This window comes from Mixophyes fleayi, chromosome 2 (assembly GCF_038048845.1).
Source record: "Mixophyes fleayi isolate aMixFle1 chromosome 2, aMixFle1.hap1, whole genome shotgun sequence".
Taxonomy (NCBI): domain Eukaryota; kingdom Metazoa; phylum Chordata; class Amphibia; order Anura; family Limnodynastidae; genus Mixophyes; species Mixophyes fleayi.
The window spans coordinates 247,396,197-247,422,076 of NC_134403.1; the positions used below are offsets into that span (position 1 = coordinate 247,396,197).

The 25,880-nt window shown below is 43.9% G+C and overlaps 1 protein-coding gene across 7 annotated transcripts in view; it reads left to right on the top strand.

The window, feature by feature from the left end:
- ANKS1A (ankyrin repeat and sterile alpha motif domain containing 1A) overlaps positions 1-21,472 on the top strand; it is a 139,942-nt gene extending 118,470 nt beyond the window's left edge. For all 7 annotated transcript variants that reach the window (XM_075195748.1, XM_075195753.1, XM_075195749.1 and 4 more), the window contains one exon: positions 15,858-21,472. The gene's annotated coding sequence lies outside the window, so the exon portion shown is untranslated. The remainder of the gene's footprint in view (positions 1-15,857) is intronic.
- The last annotated feature ends 4,408 nt before the right edge of the window (positions 21,473-25,880 follow it).

Here is a 25,880-nt window from a genome sequence, read left to right on the forward strand (position 1 = left end):
GGTGGTAGGCTTACCAGAGCAATGTAGGTGGTAATAGGGTACTCTGGTAGCAGGGTGATCACGGAACAGTAAATAGCAGATGATGAGATGCTCAGGAAAGTCTATGACTAGCAACACTGGTAATATGGAGGTAATAGTACACGAGGAACTGTATGGACAAGGACACGTGAAGGTAGTCAGTGGTCTGCGATAGCAAGTTGTACCACTGCTATAGTGAGGAGGAATGTCCAACAGAAACGAGGAGGTGATGAGAGTCAGCGGTCTGCGGATAGCAAGTTGTACCGCTGTCTGAGTGAAGGAATGGAATCCAAGTGGAGGTATCCGGGGAGTCAGTGGTCTGCGATAGCAAGTTGTACCACTGCTATGTGAGAGGATACTGGAACAGGTGAAACTGGAAACAGGGATCAGTGGTCTGCTACTAGCAAGTTGTACCACTGAATATATATGTGAGGAGGTGCACGGGGAGAGACTGCAACACAGGGTAAACACGGCACCTTAACACGATCCACAGTAATATGCACAATATAGATATATGAATGACTGAACAGCACTGCAAATATGGAAAGTCTCTTGAAGTAATCCGGAACAAGATAGTACAGTCAATGATGGCAACAGACTCAGCGGATAGCAGACTCCAGAGGAGAACCAACACAGTCCAGCAGGTATGCAATACACCAGCACAGTCAATGAGAAGTATGCATACCGTGGTTCAGAAGCAGGCAGTCAGACAGGAGTGCAGCGATACCTGAGCGGCAGGAGGCCGGCAGGATGAGAAGTCCCTGGATGGATGAAGCAGAGGTCTAGTAGGTGCAGCGCACAGGTAAGTAAACCAACAGGGACACGAATCCACAGGAATCGGTAGAACGCGGAACTGGACTCTTGGAGGACCCAGGAGAATGGTGATGATCTAGCAGCAGGATAGCAGATGAGACACGAATCCAATGCTGACAGGCGGGTAGAGACCAGCGGGACACAGGAAGGTGTGGAGAGCGGATCAGCAACAGATGGACGATTAGCGCTGGCAGCAGGAGCAGGACTCTGCGGACACACTTAGGTAACCAGTAGCAACCAGCAGGTGCAAATAGCGATGGAACACGGGTGAGCAGAGTAGACCAGGAGCTGTTGATCACGGGAGTAGCGAATGGCAATAATAGCAGCAGTCTCGAGGAAACACGGGAGAGATGAGATGAAGACTGCAGCGCACAGAGGTAGCGGATAGGAATCAGCTCACAGTCACGATGTTGAAACACAGACGAGTTGCAAGCTGGAGTCTGTAGTGCACAGAGGCAGCGGGTAGGAATCAGCTAACAGTCACGATGTTGAAACACAGACGAGTTGCAAGCTGGGGTCTGTAGTGCACGGAGGCAGCGGATAGGAATCAGCTAACAGTCACGATGTTGAAACACAGACGAGTTGTACGCTGGAGACTGTAGTGCACAGAGGCAGCGGATAGGAATCAGCTAACAGTCACGATGAGGAAACACAGACGAGTTGCAAGCTGGAGACTGTAGTGCACGGAGGCAGCGGATAGGAATCAGCTCACAGTCTTGATGATGAACAGGTGAGTAGATGTGGAGAGTGGCTGAAGTGCACGGAGGCAGCGGATAGGAATCAGCAAACAGTCACAATGATATGAGATAGAGTTGAAGTGGTTTAGAAGACTGTAGTGCACGGAGGCAGCGGATAGGAATCAGCTAACAGTCACGATGATACACTTGATGGTAGAAGTGGTATGGGAACCACAGTAGTAGAAGTGGTTTGGAAACCACAGAGGTAGAAGTGGTTTGGAAACCACAGGAATCAGCAGCGCTGAATACACGAGGAAACACAGGAACACCTTCAGAGACTCATGGGGAATGAGACTCCAAGATCAGGCAACGTGGTGTTGACCACAGGTGCTTAATATAGGGAGTGTTGCCTGATCTGCCAATTAAGTTAAAGGGACATACACTGAAGGGTAGAAAAGGGCTGCGCATGCGCAGACCCTCAGGATGGAGGACGACCACGGTTCCTAAATGTCCGGGAAGAGGCACTCACGGTCCGGTGAGTGACAGTACCCCCCCTTTTAAAGGTGGGCACAGAACGCCTGGAACCGGGCTTGTCCGGATTTTTGGAATAAAACTTCTTCAAAAGGGCAGGAGCATTAAGATCTTCAGCTTTGATCCAAGAGCGCTCCTCAGGACCAAAGCCCTTCCAATGAACGAGGAAACGGAGGACTCCTCGCGAAATTTTTGCATCCAATACCTCAGTAATCTCGAAATCCTCCTCCTGGTAAACTTGAACTGGCTGCGGAGCTGAGGGAGGAGTTGAGAAACGGTTGATGATAAGAGGTTTGAGTAAAGACACATGAAAGGCATTGGAAATCCGAAGATTCTTAGGAAGAAGTTGAACACATACTGGATTGATTATTTGAATGATCCTATATGGACCAATAAAACGAGGGGCGAATTTCATAGATGGGACCTTCAAACGAATATTTTTGGTAGATAACCAGACACGATCTCCAATTTTTAGTGGTGGAATAGCCCGCCTCTTCTTATCTGCAAAAGACTTATATTTGTTAGATGTCTTCTTTAAACAGGTTTTGACCTGAGCCCAGATATTTTTGAAGGTCTGACAAACAGTCACCACAGCAGGAACTTGGGTGGGCGGGAGGGCAGGAAATTCCGGAAAAGACGGATGGTGACCGTAGACCACAAAAAATGGAGTTTTGGATGATGACTCATGATACATGTTGTTATGGGCGAATTCAGCCCAGGGAAGCAATTCTACCCAGTTGTCTTGATTGGCTGAAGAGAACATCCTTATAAAAGTCTCAAGATCTTGATTGACTCGTTCCGTTTGTCCGTTAGATTGCGGATGGTAAGAAGATGAGAGTGCTAATCGTATGCCCAAGGTTTTACAAAGGGCTCGCCAGAATCGGGAAACGAATTGTACTCCTCTATCAGACACAATCTCCGACGGACATCCATGGATACGGAAGATCTCTTTAATGAAATGTTCAGCCAGAATAGACGAGGAAGGCAAACCAGACAGAGGGACGAAATGAGCCATCTTCGAAAATCTGTCCACCACCACCCAAATAGTATTATGATTCTTACTAGGTGGTAAATCAGTAACGAAATCCATACTAATATGGGTCCATGGTTTGGACGGAATGGGTAGTGGTCGCAGCAACCCTGCTGGAGTTCTGCGGGAGGATTTGAACTGGGAACATAACTCACAGGAAGCAATGAACTCTTTGACGTCTCTCCTCATTGAAGGCCACCAGTAATTTCGAGAGAGAATCTCAAAGGTCTTGTGTTCACCGGCGTGTCCAGAAAAACGGGAGGCATGGAACCACGAAAGGATTTTCCTCCTTAGAGTAGGAGGCACAAGGGTCTTCCCAAATGGTAGCATTTTGGTGGAGGAGGCAGCCAGTGAGATACATTTGGGGTCTAGAATAGTATGGTTGGAAACCTCTTCTACATCAGAGGACGTCACAAAAGCTCTAGATAGAGCGTCAGCTTTTTTGTTCTTGGCAGCTGGTTTGAAGGTTATAATTAATTCAAAACGGGAAAAGAAAAGAGACCATCTTGCTTGACGAGGGTTCAAGCATTGGGCAGACTGGAGATATGACAAGTTCTTATGATCCGTGAAGATGGTCACCGGATGGCGAGCTCCTTCCAATAAGTATCTCCATTCCTCTAATGCAGCTTTGATAGCCAGTAACTCCTTGTCCCCGATAGTATAATTCCTCTCTGCGGGCAGAAGACCCCGAGAATAGAAGGCACAAGGATGGAATTTTTGCTGTTCCGAGCGTTGGGAGAGGATGGCTCCCAAGCCCACATTAGAGGCATCTACTTCTAGGAAGAAGGGAAGTGTCACATCAGGCTGTCGAAGAATTGGAGCCGAGGAGAAGGACTCTTTGAGAATTTGAAAGGCTTGGAGAGCCTCAGATGACCATTGCTTAGGATTAGCCCCTTTCCGAGTCAGGGCCACAATAGGGGATGCAATGGAAGAAAAGTCTTGAATGAAGCGTCTATAGTAATTGGCAAAACCTAAAAAACGCTGGATAGCACGAAGAGTAGTTGGCTGGGGCCAATGTAGTACAGCATTCACCTTGTCTGGATCCATCTTCAAGCCAACTCCGGAAACTATATACCCCAAGAATGGAATCTGGGGCAATTCGAATGAACATTTTTCTAATTTACAGAACAATGAGTTTTTCCGTAGCCTGGAGAGGACTTCTGCCACATGTTGGTGATGAGAAGGCAGGTCCTGTGAAAAGATCAATATGTCGTCCAGGTAGACGACGACACATACGTATAATAAGTCCCGAAAGATCTCATTGATGAAGCCTTGGAAAACAGCGGGGGCATTACACAGCCCGAAAGGCATTACCAGATATTCGTAATGCCCGTCTCTGGTGTTGAACGCTGTCTTCCATTCGTCACCGGAACGAATTCTAATTAAATTGTAGGCACCACGAAGATCCAACTTAGTAAAGATACGGGCTCCCTTGATGCGATCGAACAACTCAGTGATCAGCGGAATGGGATACCGATTCTTGATAGTAATGGCATTGAGTCCACGAAAATCTATGCAAGGGCGTAATGATCCATCCTTCTTTTTGACGAAGAAGAACCCAGCTCCAGCGGGAGAGGTGGAAGGTCGAATAAACCCACGCTGGAGGTTCTCCTGTATGTACTCAGATGTGGCTTGAGTTTCAGGTAACGAGAGTGGATAGACCCGGCCCCTGGGAGGAGTCTTGCCAGGTAGAAGGTCGATCGGACAATCCCAAGAACGATGAGGAGGAAGACGTTCAGACTGAGCTTTATCAAACACATCAGTAAATGAAGCATACTGAGGAGGGAGTCCCGGTGAGGAAGATGAGATGGAAGATTGCTGTACTTTGAGAGGAATAACTTGGGAAAGGCACCGATGGTAACATTCAGACCCCCAAGATGTAACTTGAGGAGTGCGCCAGTCAATCTGGGGAGAGTGACACTGAAGCCATGGAAGGCCTAAGACAATCGGACTTGTCGTAACTGGAAGGATTAAAAACGATATTTCTTCATGGTGCAGGGCACCAATCTGAAGTGTTACTGGAGACGTACTCTGGGTGATGAGACCGTTGATGAGACGTGATCCATCTATAGCCGTCACAGTAATGGGTGTTCTTAACGTAATTACTGGTAGAGACCATTGATGCACTAATGATTTGGAAATAAAATTTCCTGCTGCTCCGGAATCAATCAATGCCTGTGACTCAAAGGTTTTGGTAGCAAAGGAAATCGTAACATCAAAAGCGCAGACTTTAGATTTCATAGAAGATGGAGAGGACTCCAGGGACCCTAACTTCACCTCTCCAGAACTAGTTAGGGCCTGGCATTTCCCGATCTCTTAGGGCAAGAGCTGAGCATATGAGTGGAATCAGCACAATAGATACAGAGTCTATTCTTGACTCTTCGTTTCCTCTCCTCTGAAGATAATTTGGAACGTCCTATCTCCATGGGAATCACAGAGGGTGAAACTGGACGAAATTGAGGGTTTGAACGAAGAGGTGCTTTAGCAGAAGTTGTTTTTTCAGCCTCTCTTTCACGAAATCTCATATCAACACGATGGCAAAGAGAGATCAGATCTTCAAGTGACGAAGGAAGCTCCTGGGTAGTCAGTGCATCTTTAATTTTATCGGAGAGCCCCTGCCAGAAGGCGGCAACTAGGGCTTCAGTGTTCCACTGAAGTTCAGAGGCTAAGATCCTAAATTGAATGACGTACTGGCCTACTGTATGAGATCCTTGTCGCAAACGGAGGATGCTGGAAGCAGCGGAGGTCACACGACCTGGTTCATCGAACACACTTCGGAATGTAGAAATGAATTTGGCACTATCTTGCAATATTGGGTCGTTTCTTTCCCACAGAGGGGAGGCCCAAGCCAGGGCTTGTCCAGAAAACAAAGAGATAAGATAGGCCACTCTGGAACGATGGGTAGAAAAATTTTGAGGTTGGAGCTCAAAATGGACTGAACATTGGTTAAGGAAACCCCTACAAGTTTTGGGGTCCCCATCGTACTTTGACGGAGTAGGCAGGTGAAGCGTGGAAGCTGTAGACACCTGGGATGGCACTGGGGAAACGGAGGAAAGCACAGGCGCCTCAGTAGTGGCTGTCACAGTCTGTCCAGATGTTCCTTGGGAGGTTAATGATTGATAACACTGAAGTAACAGCTGTTGGCGGGCATCCTGTTGCTCCACACGGCTGACCAGATGCTGCAGCATCTCTTTGGCGGTAGGTTCCGTATCTGGGTCTGTCATGGCCTGATCTTACTGTCACGGGCACTAGGAGTCTTTACCCAGGGATCACCAGGTGGTAGGCTTACCAGAGCAATGTAGGTGGTAATAGGGTACTCTGGTAGCAGGGTGATCACGGAACAGTAAATAGCAGATGATGAGATGCTCAGGAAAGTCTATGACTAGCAACACTGGTAATATGGAGGTAATAGTACACGAGGAACTGTATGGACAAGGACACGTGAAGGTAGTCAGTGGTCTGCGATAGCAAGTTGTACCACTGCTATAGTGAGGAGGAATGTCCAACAGAAACGAGGAGGTGATGAGAGTCAGCGGTCTGCGGATAGCAAGTTGTACCGCTGTCTGAGTGAAGGAATGGAATCCAAGTGGAGGTATCCGGGGAGTCAGTGGTCTGCGATAGCAAGTTGTACCACTGCTATGTGAGAGGATACTGGAACAGGTGAAACTGGAAACAGGGATCAGTGGTCTGCTACTAGCAAGTTGTACCACTGAATATATATGTGAGGAGGTGCACGGGGAGAGACTGCAACACAGGGTAAACACGGCACCTTAACACGATCCACAGTAATATGCACAATATAGATATATGAATGACTGAACAGCACTGCAAATATGGAAAGTCTCTTGAAGTAATCCGGAACAAGATAGTACAGTCAATGATGGCAACAGACTCAGCGGATAGCAGACTCCAGAGGAGAACCAACACAGTCCAGCAGGTATGCAATACACCAGCACAGTCAATGAGAAGTATGCATACCGTGGTTCAGAAGCAGGCAGTCAGACAGGAGTGCAGCGATACCTGAGCGGCAGGAGGCCGGCAGGATGAGAAGTCCCTGGATGGATGAAGCAGAGGTCTAGTAGGTGCAGCGCACAGGTAAGTAAACCAACAGGGACACGAATCCACAGGAATCGGTAGAACGCGGAACTGGACTCTTGGAGGACCCAGGAGAATGGTGATGATCTAGCAGCAGGATAGCAGATGAGACACGAATCCAATGCTGACAGGCGGGTAGAGACCAGCGGGACACAGGAAGGTGTGGAGAGCGGATCAGCAACAGATGGACGATTAGCGCTGGCAGCAGGAGCAGGACTCTGCGGACACACGGAGGTAACCAGTAGCAACCAGCAGGTGCAAATAGCGATGGAACACGGGTGAGCAGAGTAGACCAGGAGCTGTTGATCACGGGAGTAGCGAATGGCAATAATAGCAGCAGTCTCGAGGAAACACGGGAGAGATGAGATGAAGACTGCAGCGCACAGAGGTAGCGGATAGGAATCAGCTCACAGTCACGATGTTGAAACACAGACGAGTTGCAAGCTGGGGTCTGTAGTGCACGGAGGCAGCGGATAGGAATCAGCTAACAGTCACGATGTTGAAACACAGACGAGTTGCAAGCTGGAGTCTGTAGTGCACGGAGGCAGCGGGTAGGAATCAGCTAACAGTCACGATGTTGAAACACAGACGAGTTGCAAGCTGGGGTCTGTAGTGCACGGAGGCAGCGGATAGGAATCAGCTAACAGTCACGATGTTGAAACACAGACGAGTTGTACGCTGGAGACTGTAGTGCACAGAGGCAGCGGATAGGAATCAGCTAACAGTCACGATGAGGAAACACAGACGAGTTGCAAGCTGGAGACTGTAGTGCACGGAGGCAGCGGATAGGAATCAGCTCACAGTCTTGATGATGAACAGGTGAGTAGATGTGGAGAGTGGCTGAAGTGCACGGAGGCAGCGGATAGGAATCAGCAAACAGTCACAATGATACACTTGATGGTAGAAGTGGTATGGGAACCACAGTAGTAGAAGTGGTTTGGAAACCACAGAGGTAGAAGTGGTTTGGAAACCACAGGAATCAGCAGCGCTGAATACACGAGGAAACACAGGAACACCTTCAGAGACTCATGGGGAATGAGACTCCAAGATCAGGCAACGTGGTGTTGACCACAGGTGCTTAATATAGGGAGTGTTGCCTGATCTGCCAATTAAGTTAAAGGGACATACACTGAAGGGTAGAAAAGGGCTGCGCATGCGCAGACCCTCAGGATGGAGGACGACCACGGTTCCTAAATGTCCGGGAAGAGGCACTCACGGTCCGGTGAGTGACAGTACCCCCCCTTTTAAAGGTGGGCACAGAACGTCTGGAACCGGGCTTGTCCGGATTTTTGGAATAAAACTTCTTCAAAAGGGCAGGAGCATTAAGATCTTCAGCTTTGATCCAAGAGCGCTCCTCAGGACCAAAGCCCTTCCAATGAACGAGGAAACGGAGGACTCCTCGCGAAATTTTTGCATCCAATACCTCAGTAATCTCGAAATCCTCCTCCTGGTAAACTTGAACTGGCTGCGGAGCTGAGGGAGGAGTTGAGAAACGGTTGATGATAAGAGGTTTGAGTAAAGACACATGAAAGGCATTGGAAATCCGAAGATTCTTAGGAAGAAGAAGTTTAACACATACTGGATTGATTATTTGAATGATCCTATATGGACCAATAAAACGAGGGGCGAATTTCATAGATGGGACCTTCAAACGAATATTTTTGGTAGATAACCAGACACGATCTCCAATTTTTAGTGGTGGAATAGCCCGCCTCTTCTTATCTGCAAAAGACTTATATTTGTTAGATGTCTTCTTTAAACAGGTTTTGACCTGAGCCCAGATATTTTTGAAGGTCTGACAAACAGTCACCACAGCAGGAACTTGGGTGGGCGGGAGGGCAGGAAATTCCGGAAAAGACGGATGGTGACCGTAGACCACAAAAAATGGAGTTTTGGATGATGACTCATGATACATGTTGTTATGGGCGAATTCAGCCCAGGGAAGCAATTCTACCCAGTTGTCTTGATTGGCTGAAGAGAACATTCTTATAAAAGTCTCAAGATCTTGATTGACTCGTTCCGTTTGTCCGTTAGATTGCGGATGGTAAGAAGATGAGAGTGCTAATCGTATGCCCAAGGTTTTACAAAGGGCTCGCCAGAATCGGGAAACGAATTGTACTCCTCTATCAGACACAATCTCCGACGGACATCCATGGATACGGAAGATCTCTTTAATGAAATGTTCAGCCAGAATAGACGAGGAAGGCAAACCAGACAGAGGGACGAAATGAGCCATCTTCGAAAATCTGTCCACCACCACCCAAATAGTATTATGATTCTTACTAGGTGGTAAATCAGTAACGAAATCCATACTAATATGGGTCCATGGTTTGGACGGAATGGGTAGTGGTCGCAGCAACCCTGCTGGAGTTCTGCGGGAGGATTTGAACTGGGAACATAACTCACAGGAAGCAATGAACTCTTTGACGTCTCTCCTCATTGAAGGCCACCAGTAATTTCGAGAGAGAATCTCAAAGGTCTTGTGTTCACCGGCGTGTCCAGAAAAACGGGAGGCATGGAACCACGAAAGGATTTTCCTCCTTAGAGTAGGAGGCACAAGGGTCTTCCCAAATGGTAGCATTTTGGTGGAGGAGGCAGCCAGTGAGATACATTTGGGGTCTAGAATAGTATGGTTGGAAACCTCTTCTACATCAGAGGACGTCACAAAAGCTCTAGATAGAGCGTCAGCTTTTTTGTTCTTGGCAGCTGGTTTGAAGGTTATAATTAATTCAAAACGGGAAAAGAAAAGAGACCATCTTGCTTGACGAGGGTTCAAGCATTGGGCAGACTGGAGATATGACAAGTTCTTATGATCCGTGAAGATGGTCACCGGATGGCGAGCTCCTTCCAATAAGTATCTCCATTCCTCTAATGCAGCTTTGATAGCCAGTAACTCCTTGTCCCCGATAGTATAATTCCTCTCTGCGGGCAGAAGACCCCGAGAATAGAAGGCACAAGGATGGAATTTTTGCTGTTCCGAGCGTTGGGAGAGGATGGCTCCCAAGCCCACATTAGAGGCATCTACTTCTAGGAAGAAGGGAAGTGTCACATCAGGCTGTCGAAGAATTGGAGCCGAGGAGAAGGACTCTGAGAATTTGAAAGGCTTGGAGAGCCTCAGATGACCATTGCTTAGGATTAGCCCCTTTCCGAGTCAGGGCCACAATAGGGGATGCAATGGAAGAAAAGTCTTGAATGAAGCGTCTATAGTAATTGGCAAAACCTAAAAAACGCTGGATAGCACGAAGAGTAGTTGGCTGGGGCCAATGTAGTACAGCATTCACCTTGTCTGGATCCATCTTCAAGCCAACTCCGGAAACTATATACCCCAAGAATGGAATCTGGGGCAATTCGAATGAACATTTTTCTAATTTACAGAACAATGAGTTTTTCCGTAGCCTGGAGAGGACTTCTGCCACATGTTGGTGATGAGAAGGCAGGTCCTGTGAAAAGATCAATATGTCGTCCAGGTAGACGACGACACATACGTATAATAAGTCCCGAAAGATCTCATTGATGAAGCCTTGGAAAACAGCGGGGGCATTACACAGCCCGAAAGGCATTACCAGATATTCGTAATGCCCGTCTCTGGTGTTGAACGCTGTCTTCCATTCGTCACCGGAACGAATTCTAATTAAATTGTAGGCACCACGAAGATCCAACTTAGTAAAGATACGGGCTCCCTTGATGCGATCGAACAACTCAGTGATCAGCGGAATGGGATACCGATTCTTGATAGTAATGGCATTGAGTCCACGAAAATCTATGCAAGGGCGTAATGATCCATCCTTCTTTTTGACGAAGAAGAACCCAGCTCCAGCGGGAGAGGTGGAAGGTCGAATAAACCCACGCTGGAGGTTCTCCTGTATATACTCAGATGTGGCTTGAGTTTCAGGTAACGAGAGTGGATAGACCCGGCCCCTGGGAGGAGTCTTGCCAGGTAGAAGGTCGATCGGACAATCCCAAGAACGATGAGGAGGAAGACGTTCAGACTGAGCTTTATCAAACACATCAGTAAATGAAGCATACTGAGGAGGGAGTCCCGGTGAGGAAGATGAGATGGAAGATTGCTGTACTTTGAGAGGAATAACTTGGGAAAGGCACCGATGGTAACATTCAGACCCCCAAGATGTAACTTGAGGAGTGCGCCAGTCAATCTGGGGAGAGTGACACTGAATCCATGGAAGGCCTAAGACAATCGGACTTGTCGTAACTGGAAGGATTAAAAACGATATTTCTTCATGGTGCAGGGCACCAATCTGAAGTGTTACTGGAGACGTACTCTGGGTGATGAGACCGTTGATGAGACGTGATCCATCTATAGCCGTCACAGTAATGGGTGTTCTTAACGTAATTACTGGTAGAGACCATTGATGCACTAATGATTTGGAAATAAAATTTCCTGCTGCTCCGGAATCAATCAATGCCTGTGACTCAAAGGTTTTGGTAGCAAAGGAAATCGTAACATCAAAAGCGCAGACTTTAGATTTCATAGAAGATGGAGAGGACTCCAGGGACCCTAACTTCACCTCTCCAGAACTAGTTAGGGCCTGGCATTTCCCGATCTCTTAGGGCAAGAGCTGAGCATATGAGTGGAATCAGCACAATAGATACAGAGTCTATTCTTGACTCTTCGTTTCCTCTCCTCTGAAGATAATTTGGAACGTCCTATCTCCATGGGAATCACAGAGGGTGAAACTGGACGAAATTGAGGGTTTGAACGAAGAGGTGCTTTAGCAGAAGTTGTTTTTTCAGCCTCTCTTTCACGTAATCTCATATCAACACGATGGCAAAGAGAGATCAGATCTTCAAGTGACGAAGGAAGCTCCTGGGTAGTCAGTGCATCTTTAATTTTATCGGAGAGCCCCTGCCAGAAGGCGGCAACTAGGGCTTCAGTGTTCCACTGAAGTTCAGAGGCTAAGATCCTAAATTGAATGACGTACTGGCCTACTGTATGAGATCCTTGTCGCAAACGGAGGATGCTGGAAGCAGCGGAGGTCACACGACCTGGTTCATCGAACACACTTCGGAATGTAGAAATGAATTTGGCACTATCTTGCAATATTGGGTCGTTTCTTTCCCACAGAGGGGAGGCCCAAGCCAGGGCTTGTCCAGAAAACAAAGAGATAAGATAGGCCACTCTGGAACGATGGGTAGAAAAATTTTGAGGTTGGAGCTCAAAATGGACTGAACATTGGTTAAGGAAACCCCTACAAGTTTTGGGGTCCCCATCGTACTTTGACGGAGTAGGCAGGTGAAGCGTGGAAGCTGTAGACACCTGGGATGGCACTGGGGAAACGGAGGAAAGCACAGGCGCCTCAGTAGTGGCTGTCACAGTCTGTCCAGATGTTCCTTGGGAGGTTAATGATTGATAACACTGAAGTAACAGCTGTTGGCGGGCATCCTGTTGCTCCACACGGCTGACCAGATGCTGCAGCATCTCTTTGGCGGTAGGTTCCGTATCTGGGTCTGTCATGGCCTGATCTTACTGTCACGGGCACTAGGAGTCTTTACCCAGGGATCACCAGGTGGTAGGCTTACCAGAGCAATGTAGGTGGTAATAGGGTACTCTGGTAGCAGGGTGATCACGGAACAGTAAATAGCAGATGATGAGATGCTCAGGAAAGTCTATGACTAGCAACACTGGTAATATGGAGGTAATAGTACACGAGGAACTGTATGGACAAGGACACGTGAAGGTAGTCAGTGGTCTGCGATAGCAAGTTGTACCACTGCTATAGTGAGGAGGAATGTCCAACAGAAACGAGGAGGTGATGAGAGTCAGCGGTCTGCGGATAGCAAGTTGTACCGCTGTCTGAGTGAAGGAATGGAATCCAAGTGGAGGTATCCGGGGAGTCAGTGGTCTGCGATAGCAAGTTGTACCACTGCTATGTGAGAGGATACTGGAACAGGTGAAACTGGAAACAGGGATCAGTGGTCTGCTACTAGCAAGTTGTACCACTGAATATATATGTGAGGAGGTGCACGGGGAGAGACTGCAACACAGGGTAAACACGGCACCTTAACACGATCCACAGTAATATGCACAATATAGATATATGAATGACTGAACAGCACTGCAAATATGGAAAGTCTCTTGAAGTAATCCGGAACAAGATAGTACAGTCAATGATGGCAACAGACTCAGCGGATAGCAGACTCCAGAAGAGAACCAACACAGTCCAGCAGGTATGCAATACACCAGCACAGTCAATGAGAAGTATGCATACCGTGGTTCAGAAGCAGGCAGTCAGACAGGAGTGCAGCGATACCTGAGCGGCAGGAGGCCGGCAGGATGAGAAGTCCCTGGATGGATGAAGCAGAGGTCTAGTAGGTGCAGCGCACAGGTAAGTAAACCAACAGGGACACGAATCCACAGGAATCGGTAGAACGCGGAACTGGACTCTTGGAGGACCCAGGAGAATGGTGATGATCTAGCAGCAGGATAGCAGATGAGACACGAATCCAATGCTGACAGGCGGGTAGAGACCAGCGGGACACAGGAAGGTGTGGAGAGCGGATCAGCAACAGATGGACGATTAGCGCTGGCAGCAAGAGCAGGACTCTGCGGACACACGGAGGTAACCAGTAGCAACCAGCAGGTGCAAATAGCGATGGAACACGGGTGAGCAGAGTAGACCAGGAGCTGTTGATCACGGGAGTAGCGAATGGCAATAATAGCAGCAGTCTCGAGGAAACACGGGAGAGATGAGATGAAGACTGCAGCGCACAGAGGTAGCGGATAGGAATCAGCTCACAGTCACGATGTTGAAACACAGACGAGTTGCAAGCTGGAGTCTGTAGTGCACGGAGGCAGCGGGTAGGAATCAGCTAACAGTCACGATGTTGAAACACAGACGAGTTGCAAGCTGGGGTCTGTAGTGCACGGAGGCAGCGGATAGGAATCAGCTAACAGTCACGATGTTGAAACACAGACGAGTTGTACGCTGGAGACTGTAGTGCACAGAGGCAGCGGATAGGAATCAGCTAACAGTCACGATGAGGAAACACAGACGAGTTGCAAGCTGGAGACTGTAGTGCACGGAGGCAGCGGATAGGAATCAGCTCACAGTCTTGATGATGAACAGGTGAGTAGATGTGGAGAGTGGCTGAAGTGCACGGAGGCAGCGGATAGGAATCAGCAAACAGTCACAATGATATGAGATAGAATTGAAGTGGTTTAGAAGACTGTAGTGCACGGAGGCAGCGGATAGGAATCAGCTAACAGTCACGATGATACACTTGATGGTAGAAGTGGTATGGGAACCACAGTAGTAGAAGTGGTTTGGAAACCACAGAGGTAGAAGTGGTTTGGAAACCACAGGAATCAGCAGCGCTGAATACACGAGGAAACACAGGAACACCTTCAGAGACTCATGGGGAATGAGACTCCAAGATCAGGCAACGTGGTGTTGACCACAGGTGCTTAATATAGGGAGTGTTGCCTGATCTGCCAATTAAGTTAAAGGGACATACACTGAAGGGTAGAAAAGGGCTGCGCATGCGCAGACCCTCAGGATGGAGGACGACCACGGTTCCTAAATGTCCGGGAAGAGGCACTCACGGTCCGGTGAGTGACAGAATGTTTCAATATTCCTGAAGAATCACACTCCGAGTGTTTCTATCTGCCATATCTATACATGTTAGCGATATGGCTTTTTTAACTTTTTGCAATGTATACAAGTTAATGGTTACAAATATGTTTTTCATGTATGCGGTTAGCTCCTTCAATTGGTTGGGTGGCTGACTTTATTTTGAGAATTGCACAAAATACTCCTTCAAGAAAGCTGTAAAGGATTTATCTCAAGATGCACAAATTCTGTGGTGTGTGTTTATTTTTTCTTGTTTTTCCCATCTCTACAAGAGTGCTGAAATGGGAACACTATTACTAACTTAAGGGGCTTACCCGGAGCTGGTGTTCTTCAGCATTTTGGGATTGTGCTCAGACTCGATCTTTCTCGGTGACTTGAGGCTGCTGCACTCTGTAAGTGATTCCCACAACATTATCCTTTGGAACAGGGAATGCTTTTGTAGCAGTCCTGAGTTTATACTGCTGCTATGCAGGCATGCACAGACACTGCTCCCATTGCGCTAAGGCGCGCATTTCTAATTCTACTATTCATACTACACTGCTCCCGAAAGTAGTAGCGCAGCGGTTTCCAGCTAGCCAACTGAACCTCAACTTACCCCACAAGCGGTACTTTGCTTTAACCAAGAAAATCAGATAAAACCAAGGTTTATCCCTAGCTGACCTGTCTAGCTAAAGGCAGGAAAGTACATGGAGGAAAGGGAGGATCCAGGTTATATACTCACTAATGGGGGATTGTTGTGTGATGTTCTCTTGCTAAATAAAAAAACAAACATACCATTGTAAAGGTTGTCATGAAGGAGTGAAAAATGAAAAATTAATTGGTACAATATGTTGAAATGATCCCTGTTTAAAGAGTAAAGCTATGCATTTCAAACAGGTCTGTTTTTCAGAAATTAGTGTGCAACAGATATTCATGACTGCCCTTTTTCGAGCCTGTATTGAATGCTTTTTCAATGTATAAAAGAGCTGTAAATGTAGTAATAACTATGTACATTCTTCACAATGCAAATAAACTTAGACATTTTTGTTCCATAGATTTCATGTAGCCTTTCCGCACTGATTGCAACTTAATAACATTAGATTATTTTTCTCTTTCTTTTTCCAGTTCTGGGCAGCATACTGTTGTTCGTGGACCTCTGCAGTAATTCCTCTGTTAACATCTATCATAGGAAATGAGAATAAACGCAGACCCTTCACTGACCAAGAATATGGAGTAGCCCTGTACCTTTTATTACAGTTTGAGACTTGCTAATGGCTTCTTAAAGGGATTACAATTATTTTCCCTATTTTACAATTTTCTGTTTTTTTGTTTGAAGAAATCTTTGCGAGGGGTATTCAAGAAAAAGCGTGGTGTTACTCCTCCTCCATCATCAAACATGAAGCATTCAAATTCCAGCAGTTATGAAACTGCTCTATCCCAATTCTTTTTCTTTTACCAGAGGATAACTGCACAACTTCTCCCCCAATCACAATGTAGCACTTTTTTTTGGGTAAAGGTACTAGTTCAGGACTTGACCATTGAAAGCATTGCAGGCATTTCTTTGATTATTCCTTGACTCTAATGTAGTACGAATAGTCTAGTAAACCATGTGACCAATCTTTTACCATTCAACTATTAGAAGGACATTTTCTTAATGAAAATGTTATATTACAATGCAACGTTGTATGTTAAAATTAAAGCAGAATTTCAATGCCAGACACTTGATAGTAGTTGAAATGGATTTGATGTATTCTTCATTCTTAAGAAAACTTCTTTAATTATCCACATGGAGGCCTTGAATTGTAAAAAAATTGATAAATCCTGAGATGAGGCCTATGCGGACTTGCTTGTTATATTAAGGCCTATAAAGATCTACATGACGCTTTCCATTTAATCTTTTAAATTGAAAGAAACGAGTTACAGCCTTTATCAATTTTATTTAGGAATGTGCTTGTGTATGTTAAAAATGCCAAACTGCGTCATGACAATGTCTGCAAAGGGCCATGGTAACTGAACTTTATGCAGTCATCCTATTTTTCAGGATTGTTTTTTTTTTTGTTTTTTTTAACTTTTTGATATTTTTATGGGAGGAGTGGTGGGTTTTTGGGAAATATCAAATATGGTACATTCATCTGGCACTATTATTCCCTTCCATATGCCCAGTTATCCTTGGCAAGGATGCCATTTTCCACTTCATCTACACATGAAAATAATCTCAGCTCTTCCAAACTGGTGACTTTATTGCTCCCAAGCAGAGTTCAACTCTGGAAGACCATTGTGGCTTTTGCTGCCAAAAGGAACTGTAGTATGTCTGGCACACCACTGCTGTGCCATCTGTACCATCACACTAACATTTTTAGTCAGTACTAGTTTAAAGCTGCTATATATAATCTTGTATTTATCTTCTAGTGAATGATTGATTATTTTTGAGTTGAATCAGATACTTGGATATGCATTTGTTGACCGGTACAATCGAACCGTTTCCTAATGATGTGGAATCTAGCCTTCTAGTTCTTAAATTAATGAGTTTGGACTCCGAAAGAAATAGGAGGTGGTGTTTTTTAAGGGGAGACTCTTTTACACTCTATTGTTGTCTTTTAAGCAGGTTGGATAATGTCTAAGGATACAGAATATCTGTGCAGGTGGATAATGAACGTATTGAACTGTTTAATTATGCTGAATATCTATATGGATAATGAGCACTGCTGTATAATGAAGCTGAGATTCTTGCATTGATTATAAGCTGCGCCGTATAAAAATCTTTACACTAACAATGAAAACAATGAACTATATAATGCCTATACAACTCTTTACAAAGGTACAAGAAAGTGTATGTACATTGATAATGAACATGCTACAGTACGTAATACTGAATTGCCTTGTTCAATGATCATGTTTCACTGTAGAATGATCAGCGTCTCTTCACTTACCAAAGCAAGTTAATGTGAGTCTCGTTATAAATTTATTTTATGGATTTGTCCCTAAGTTGTTTTGTTTTGCAGTTTTAACATTAATCTTGGACAAAATCTATGCCAGAGTAATCAAAACCATTCAATTACATTGTAGATTCTAGCTGCAAGACACTTCTTATCACTGAACTATATGGTACTCTTCACATGCACTGGTAAATATATTTATTTAAAAGGAATGAATAGAGGCAATATAACATATTTACATTTTAGTATACCACAAATCTCTTAAATTAACCTTGATGTTGTTGAAACATTAATTTTAGGTTGCGGTTTACTAAAATTAGTTTGTAAACTTGCAAAATATCAAGGTAATTTACAAAGCGCGCAAATGCTGTGACGCACTGCAAAATCTTTTTTTTTGTGACATCACGCTAGTGTGCCTAGACAGTGTCCATGGGTATGGGGGGCTATGAAGGTGCACTAGGACAAAACCAAAGTGATTTGTGGTGTACATTCAGCACGCTTCGTAAATGAGGTCCTGTATGCTGGAAGTGGTACTGTAAAATGTATATAGCACCATCACTATTTTCCTTCAAATTCTTGCCAATTCAAAATGTGTAAACCCATAGGACTGTTGTTTTGTTTGTTTTTTTTAATTTTATTTAGTTAAAGAAATATCAGGCTGTTTCATGTTACGTTGTGCAGGTAAAATGCTGGACACTCACGGGTGGATTTACAACAGGGAATGGTACCTTTTTAGCAAGTACCGCCGCGCTAAAACTATTCCTGTTATAACGGTAGTTTTAGCCCGGCTTTCAGCACGCAGATCAGAGAGCTGCGAGCAAAAAGCTGGCGTTAGAACTACCGTAATAACGGTAATTACGCGCACTATTGCTGCAAACGGTAATAGTGCGCAGGCCGCATTACTTTTAACAGTAGCGCGGCCTTTAGAATGTTACTTTTGTGTGGATTGACTTTGGTTAAGGATAGCGTCAAACACAGCTATTCTTTCATATGAGCAATACTTTTAAAAAGACACACAGATTCTTGGCCCTCATAGATAATTACAGCAAACAGACACAACATGCACAGGTGCTAAAAACCCTAATGAATTCAATGGGTTCTGCAATATGGCGGCGTCATACTGTGCTGCCCAGTTAGATAGCACCATGCTGTCTTAGCCTTTTAAAGTATAGTAACTATCTGAGTTTTATGAGTATTTAATCTGTTTTGTTCTGCTTTTTGATGATGACATTTTTTGGAAGATATAGCCTTTTAAAATTGACTAGTGTCCTAATCCTTTTAGCTTACATTTTTTTTTTCCAACATCTTTATATTTGTGTTTTACCCCTATACTTTTTTATGGTTGGAACCATAAATGAAGCCTAAAGGCCCTTTCACACATGCCTAAAAACCACATTTTATAAATATGGGAGTTGTAAAACATTTGCATATGTTATGGCAAGTGAGCACTCCCGCGGTTTATGCACATCTTTAATTCCTTCTCAGCTGAGCTTATTCTGGTATTTCTTCTTTATATTCTCTATATATTATAATATGTGAGTGTGTATAAAAAAATCTACCCAAAACTGTTTTTGTTAATTGACATGGCAAGAAAGTAAACTAAAAGCAAATTGATGTATTTTTTTCTAAACACTGCCAAGAAATTACTTTGTTGCTCTTCCTTTGGCATCAGTCTACTTTTTAAAAAATCAAAACACAGGATTCTACACAGTAATCTCAAATGTGTAGCAACAAAATAATTAGCCCAAAGACGGCATACCAAGTTGAAAACTGCCTACTGCATCAAATGAGGAGGGTACCACTGAGTTTATGGGGAGATGTAATCCCCTCTCCCCTCTCTGGACTTCTAAATATTTTTAGTACTGTAAAGTATTATTGTCTGGTGACCACCAGATAATAACTATTAAGGTGCATCTAATTTCGATCAAGGGTGTCCCTGAGTTTCTAGGTGCCAGGATGTGAGAATAGAGCCCTTTTAGTCCCCTCTCCCCATTCCCTGGCTATTCATTACTTTTCTGTAGGCAATGTGTGAGAAGGTGGGGCTTAATGACATAATTGTGATGACGTCATTAAGCCCCACCAACAGGAAATCGCTGTGGGGCAAAGGTAAGTATAATTTTAACTTCTTTACTTCTTTGAACCCCCTGTGTGCTAAGGACATCACAGTCTTCCTTAGCACTGAAGGGGTTAAAACCAGTGTAAAATGTGAGGGTTTTTTTTAAGATACATCCTTGTAAATCTAGTATTTGCTCTTTACTATTCTGGATATGAACTATGTGCATATATCTTTAAATTTGTGCATCAACCTTTTCGCGCATACATGCGTATTTATCAAACATTGGTTTATGCAACTGTGAATGAGTCCTAAGGTTTTTTTTTTTGTCCTTAATTGATCATGTGGAGATACAATTCCATGAGATAAATCCATAAATACAGAATGTTATTTGATATCTATTAAGCCTTTTTGTCCTTGTTTGTGTGATCAGATGTTTTTATGTTGAATGTGTAGTACAAAAAATCTCTATATTGATGTACATGAAATGTAAAACAGAAGCCATTGTTTTGTAGACAGGATCCACTTAATATTTTCTGTTGGTGGCAGTATCTTTACCTAACTTAAGCACATTGATTTGGTCACAGGAAAGGGACAGGAAACTGCTTAGTGGATACAAAAGAAAATATTTCATCTCATGTTTGCCTTATCAACATTTATTTATATAGCGCCAGAATATTCTGTAGCGCTTTACAATTGGGAACAAACACAGTAATAAAACAATGCTGAGTAATATATACAGAGATAAGAGGGCCCTACTTGCCAGCTTACAATATATTCTCCGATTATCATTGTTTCTTAATCTTTAGGATCTATTTGTAGCTGATGTTCAACTTGCATAATAAGAAACTTTTTACCTAATGAAAATGTGGATTTGACTCCTGGCTGAGAAGTTTTGTGCTATCAACCAGCAGTTATAGCCACATTTTTTTTTTTGAGTAAATCTAATTTACTCATTAAATAAAATTCTCTTATTTGCTTGCTGGTCTTTTATGTCTTTATTAACTAGCTGACCCAACTGGTAGTAATCTAAGGTGTATATGCAGCCATATTTCTGTTTGTTAGTGCTAAATCTTTCATTTGTATGGATAAATCAACTATTTAAAAATGAGCATATATGTTTCCCATTATCTTAACATCAGTTTCAAACTGTTCAGCAATTTGTTGACTGCAACTTGTGTAATGATTGCTTTTATTTTTTTTTGTATTTTATAGCTGCCAAAAGCTAAGGGATTGTAACTTAACAGACAAAATTATCCCTGTTGCTTTCTATCATTGCTAGTTTCCTCTGATTTAGACAGTTCAACCAATCATAAGAGCCAGTGTCAGCCAGTGTGTGAGAGGGAAGAACTGTTCAGCTTCTTTCTTGTGACTACATTGTGAAATTTAATGTTTACTTATCTTTTCCTTTTACAAACATCTTGAAGCTACATACATCAATATGATGAGCCCAGTGTCTTGTTTTATATAGCTTGTTCTTAAAGGATATACTTTATTAACCTTCTCTAATATGTTTGACCTGCTGAATACTACAATGTCTGCATGCGTAAGCGGAACATCTTCCAATAATATACATTGCTGGAAGGAAAATGTTAATTCTAAAAGAGTCCTGGAATCAACGAGCGTCTGAAATCCTTGACCTGGTAAAAGGGTCTTTTTTGCAGACCCGTTCGTTCTCACCTTGCCAATATTCATGTCTGTAACATCACACTTTGATTATTTTATAAATTAAAGGGTTCTTCTACCTTGTACGACTGTTATTGATAGAACAATTTTTCCACTGCTCCACAGCTTGCACGTCTGATTATACTGGAGTGGCTTCTCATCTGGAATGATCCCAATATTTAACCTTTGTACTAAGATACTTGAATGGTTTGTGTGATGAAGGCTAATCAGTTTTATTCTTTGTCTTTGTAATGAACAAAATATGGTGGCCTCAAGCAGCCTCCAGCATGAGCATCACTAAATCCTGCTGTGGGAGGAGCCACTGTAAATAATGCCAGCCTTACTTAAAAGGCATTTTGGTATTTTCTTATATGTACGACCTTAGAACAATTAATAAATGATAAAATGTTTTAGGAAGAAAATGTCCTTGTCTGACTTTTTTCAATTAAACTATTTCATTTGAATGCAATTGCATACAAGACAATACGTTGAACAACACAAGTTACTTATGAGTGTGCAATAATTTGCTGTATGACACACTGCATATTATCTAAACATCTGACATGTTTTTGTCTGTTTAATTGAAAGCGGTTTCATTACCTTTCTTTGTACATTTAGCTTACGCATAATTGGTGGTTTATGATTACCTTGGGCCAAAGTGGTAATGAAAACATGAGTCCCCATTGCTCTATCCCCCTCCCACATGATTATATACTGGTCAGCTGAGCCTTTTATGTATCGGCCACAGAAGTATACAGATTTGCCCATATAGAACAGCTGGTATTATATAATATAAGTAATATAACAACTGTTATTGTGTCCATATAATGCTGTAACATCCAATAGAGTCCCAATATATATGTACTCAGTGGCCACTTCGTTAGGTATATCTTTCTAGTACTGGGTAGGATTCCCTATTGCCCCAGAACAGCAGAACAATTCTTCATGGCATGGATTCAACAGGATGCTGGTAAAATTCCTTTGAGATTCTAGTCCACGTTGACATGATATCTTCATGTAGCTGTAGATTTGTTGGCTGCACATTAATGCTGGGAATCTCCTGTTCTCCCACATCCCAAAGGTGCTCTATTGGATTGAGATCTGGTGATTGTGGAGGCCATTAGAGTACACTAAGCTCTATGTCATGTTTGTGAAACCAGCTTCAGATAACGGGCTTTGTGACATGGTGCATTATTCTGCTGAAAGTAGCTATTAGAAGATGGGTACATTGGCCATAAAGGTATGACCATGGTCAGCCACGATACTCAGGTAGTAGGCTGTGGCATATAAACTATGCTCAATTAGTTTTAAGGGGTTTAATATGTGCCAAGAGAACATTGCCCACACCACTACACTACTAGCTTGCACTGTTGACAAAAGGCAGGATGAATTAATGTGGTTTATGCTAAATACTGAGCAAAACATCTGCATCTATCAGAAAAAAATAAGATTCATGAAATTATTCTTTATCATCCAATCTGGGGGACACTGCTTACCATGGGTTGTGGAGGGGAGCTTGGGGAGTTGGCACTTAGCTTGTTAACTTTGTTACATGTATGCTGACTGACCCCTCCCTCTACCAACCCCTGTAGCCTCATTTTGAATCTAAGTGCCCAAGGAGTTGGGCTTATATTTTACAGCTAGTAGTTTTTTTATTTTATTTATTATTTTAATGTACTTTTAATTGTTAGAGATAGATTCTACTTTATAGGTGGATCGGTGGCGTGTGCTCTATATATATAGAGAACACACTCCTTTTTGGTGCTTGCAGCGACACTCCTCTGTTGGAGAGAAAGCTGAACGGCTCTCACTGACAGAGCGCACAGTGTCTTTTTCAACAAAGTGACAGGCGGTTTATTTAAACCACTGTCCCCCTGACAGCCTCCCGACAACCTGTGCTGCCTTCACAGGCATAGAGCGCCGGTTCTCGGAGTGGTGGTGGCCGCCATCTTGTTGGGGCATACCAAGTTCCCTCTTCATAGATAGGAGGGGAGAATCTTGGTCTGGCTGCACGATCCAGCAGGGCAGGAGCCTGGACGCATCAGAAGCTGGGAACTGGTCACATAATGCGGTGTCTGCTCTGAAGACACCACTGATTGGGAGCAGCAGCAAAACAGTCGGGGGGAGGAACTGAGGAATATAGAGTTGCCCCACCCCTGACATGCACATGGGTGAGCCCAATCTGCGCGCCAAAGAAAACCCGGGGACAGACTTCCTCAGCCTGAAAAGACACTGCCGACTGACTCCTCTGCTGAAAGTGCTTAGCTGGAAGGCTAAGTACCATTATTTTTTTATTATTTACCTTTCTATTCATATTAGATAGAAGGTGGTTGTTATATGGTGCAAGTAGTAATAAAGAAAATCATTAGTTTTCTACTTGGCCATCTTTAGCCACTTTTATTACAAGTTACAACTTTTACTGTTATAGATTAATTGCTATACTTGTATTTAGTCAGACTATATCTTGTGTGACTTTCTATTGCATTGTGTGGGATTTTTCTCTTGTCAAATATGTCAGAGAAGAGAAAAGCACCTCTTACAAAATATTGTTCAGCATGTAAGGTTAGATTCCCTTCTGGACAAAAGGACCCGTGGGCAGTTTGTACTGATTGTGTCGCGAGGTTTCTCAATACACAGGCCCAGTCAATCGTAATTCCGGTAGCGGAGGAACCAGCATGGGTAACTTTCTTGATGCAGTTGGTTGCTTCCCTGGTTTGGCTTCTTACTAAGTCCACAGAGTTAATAGTGGCCTCTACTGTTAATCTACTGTGGTTTCTGAACAAACAGCCCTTCCAGTAAGTGTGGGAATGCCTGTTACCACTCAGACATCGGAAATAGTGGTGCCAGGTCCATCATCCCTGGCCACAAATCCAGGCTCTACCTCGGGAGAACCAGCTTGGTCCTTATAATTGGTCAGAGGCCTGGATAGGTTAAACAAGTTGCATGAATCTCCAAAATCTGGACTTTCAAGAAATAAGAGACTTCGGTCTATAAATCCTCTGTTATGCCCTTCTGATTCGGAGGGGTATTCTGAAGAGGAGGGCGAACTCATTTTTGAATCGGACTCTGCTAATTTCACATACCCTGAGGAATCCTCTAAGAATCAGGGTGTTGATGATCTGGTCCTAGTAGTGAGGCAGGCCTTGGATCTTACGGATTTGGATGAGCCTAAGTCTTCCGATCAGGGTCTTTTCAAAAAGGTTAGAAAGCGCGCTATCCGTTTTCTACCATAGGTGGAATTAAGAGATATCACAGAGGGAGCCTGGAAACAACCAGACCGGAAGTTTACGATCCCTAGGAGGTTCCTCTCCCTGTACCCACTTCAGGAAGAGGATTGTCACACACCGCTCTCATAACTAGGTGCTGCTGTGTGACTTGCCCTTTAAGGAACTATGTTGGTGCTTGTCTCCTGTTTCAGAGTCTCTACCTTTTCATAGAGTGTTTCCTGGATGTTATTTGGTTGCCGAAATTGCCTGTCATCGCTGATCTCTATTTGGCCCTGCTGAATACCATTTCATGGTTCATCTCTAAGCTGCAACTATTCATTGAACTTTCATCTGCACATTGAACTGTCTTGAGTTGCTTGTTATAAACTGTGCTCATATTGATTGGATTCATTACCGCCCTGCTCGACTGTTCATTATTCTGTTGAACTACAATCAAGTTCTGGTCATCTGTGGTTCTAGGTCTGGCACGGCTATTATCATTCTGCTGTTTGTGAATTGCTGGACTATTTCAAGAATCATTGCCGAGCTAGGAGCCAGTTCCTTTAATTAAATTCTGTGCGATATCAGCTGCTTTCTGTCAAAGGGATGAACTTACGTTTCTCTGTGTGTTGGACTTCTATTGTCACGCTGTACTTCTAGCAACATTCTATTGCATGTCTATTTACTATACTCATCGGACTTCCAAGCTGTGTCAGTGATTCTCCTTTATTGCTGTCTGTGTTATAAGGTTACAAGTGTTCTGGATCATCATCTCAGCGTTGAACTGTATTGCTTGTTTTTTCATGCTGTTGCTCATGGTTACCACTTGAAGTACTGATGTGATTATTTTATTTCTCAACCACCGTGTGCTCAGCACAGCTGAGTTGTACATGCCTTTTATTACTGCTGTTGCACCATTGAACAATATACTAAAGTTGCAACACTACTTTATCGTCTGTGTATTTCTTCATTGTGATTCTCCATCTGAACTTATTCCAGCGTGTTCTGTCTCCACCACCCTCTGCTTTACCATCTAAGTAGAGGTTGGGGATCCACAAATATTTCTAGCCGTGACAGTAAGATCAGGCCATAATGTCTGATCCCTTGGTGGAGCCCTCCGCAAGGGATATGCTACAACATCTGATTGGTCGTGTGGAAGGACAGGATAATGCATAGCTTCAAGTATTACCATGTCTCCAGGCACTTGCTGGTCGTTTGGACTTATTGCCAACTAATTCACCAGAAGTGTCAGCTTCTTCTCTGGATCAAGTCTCGGGACACCAGGCCT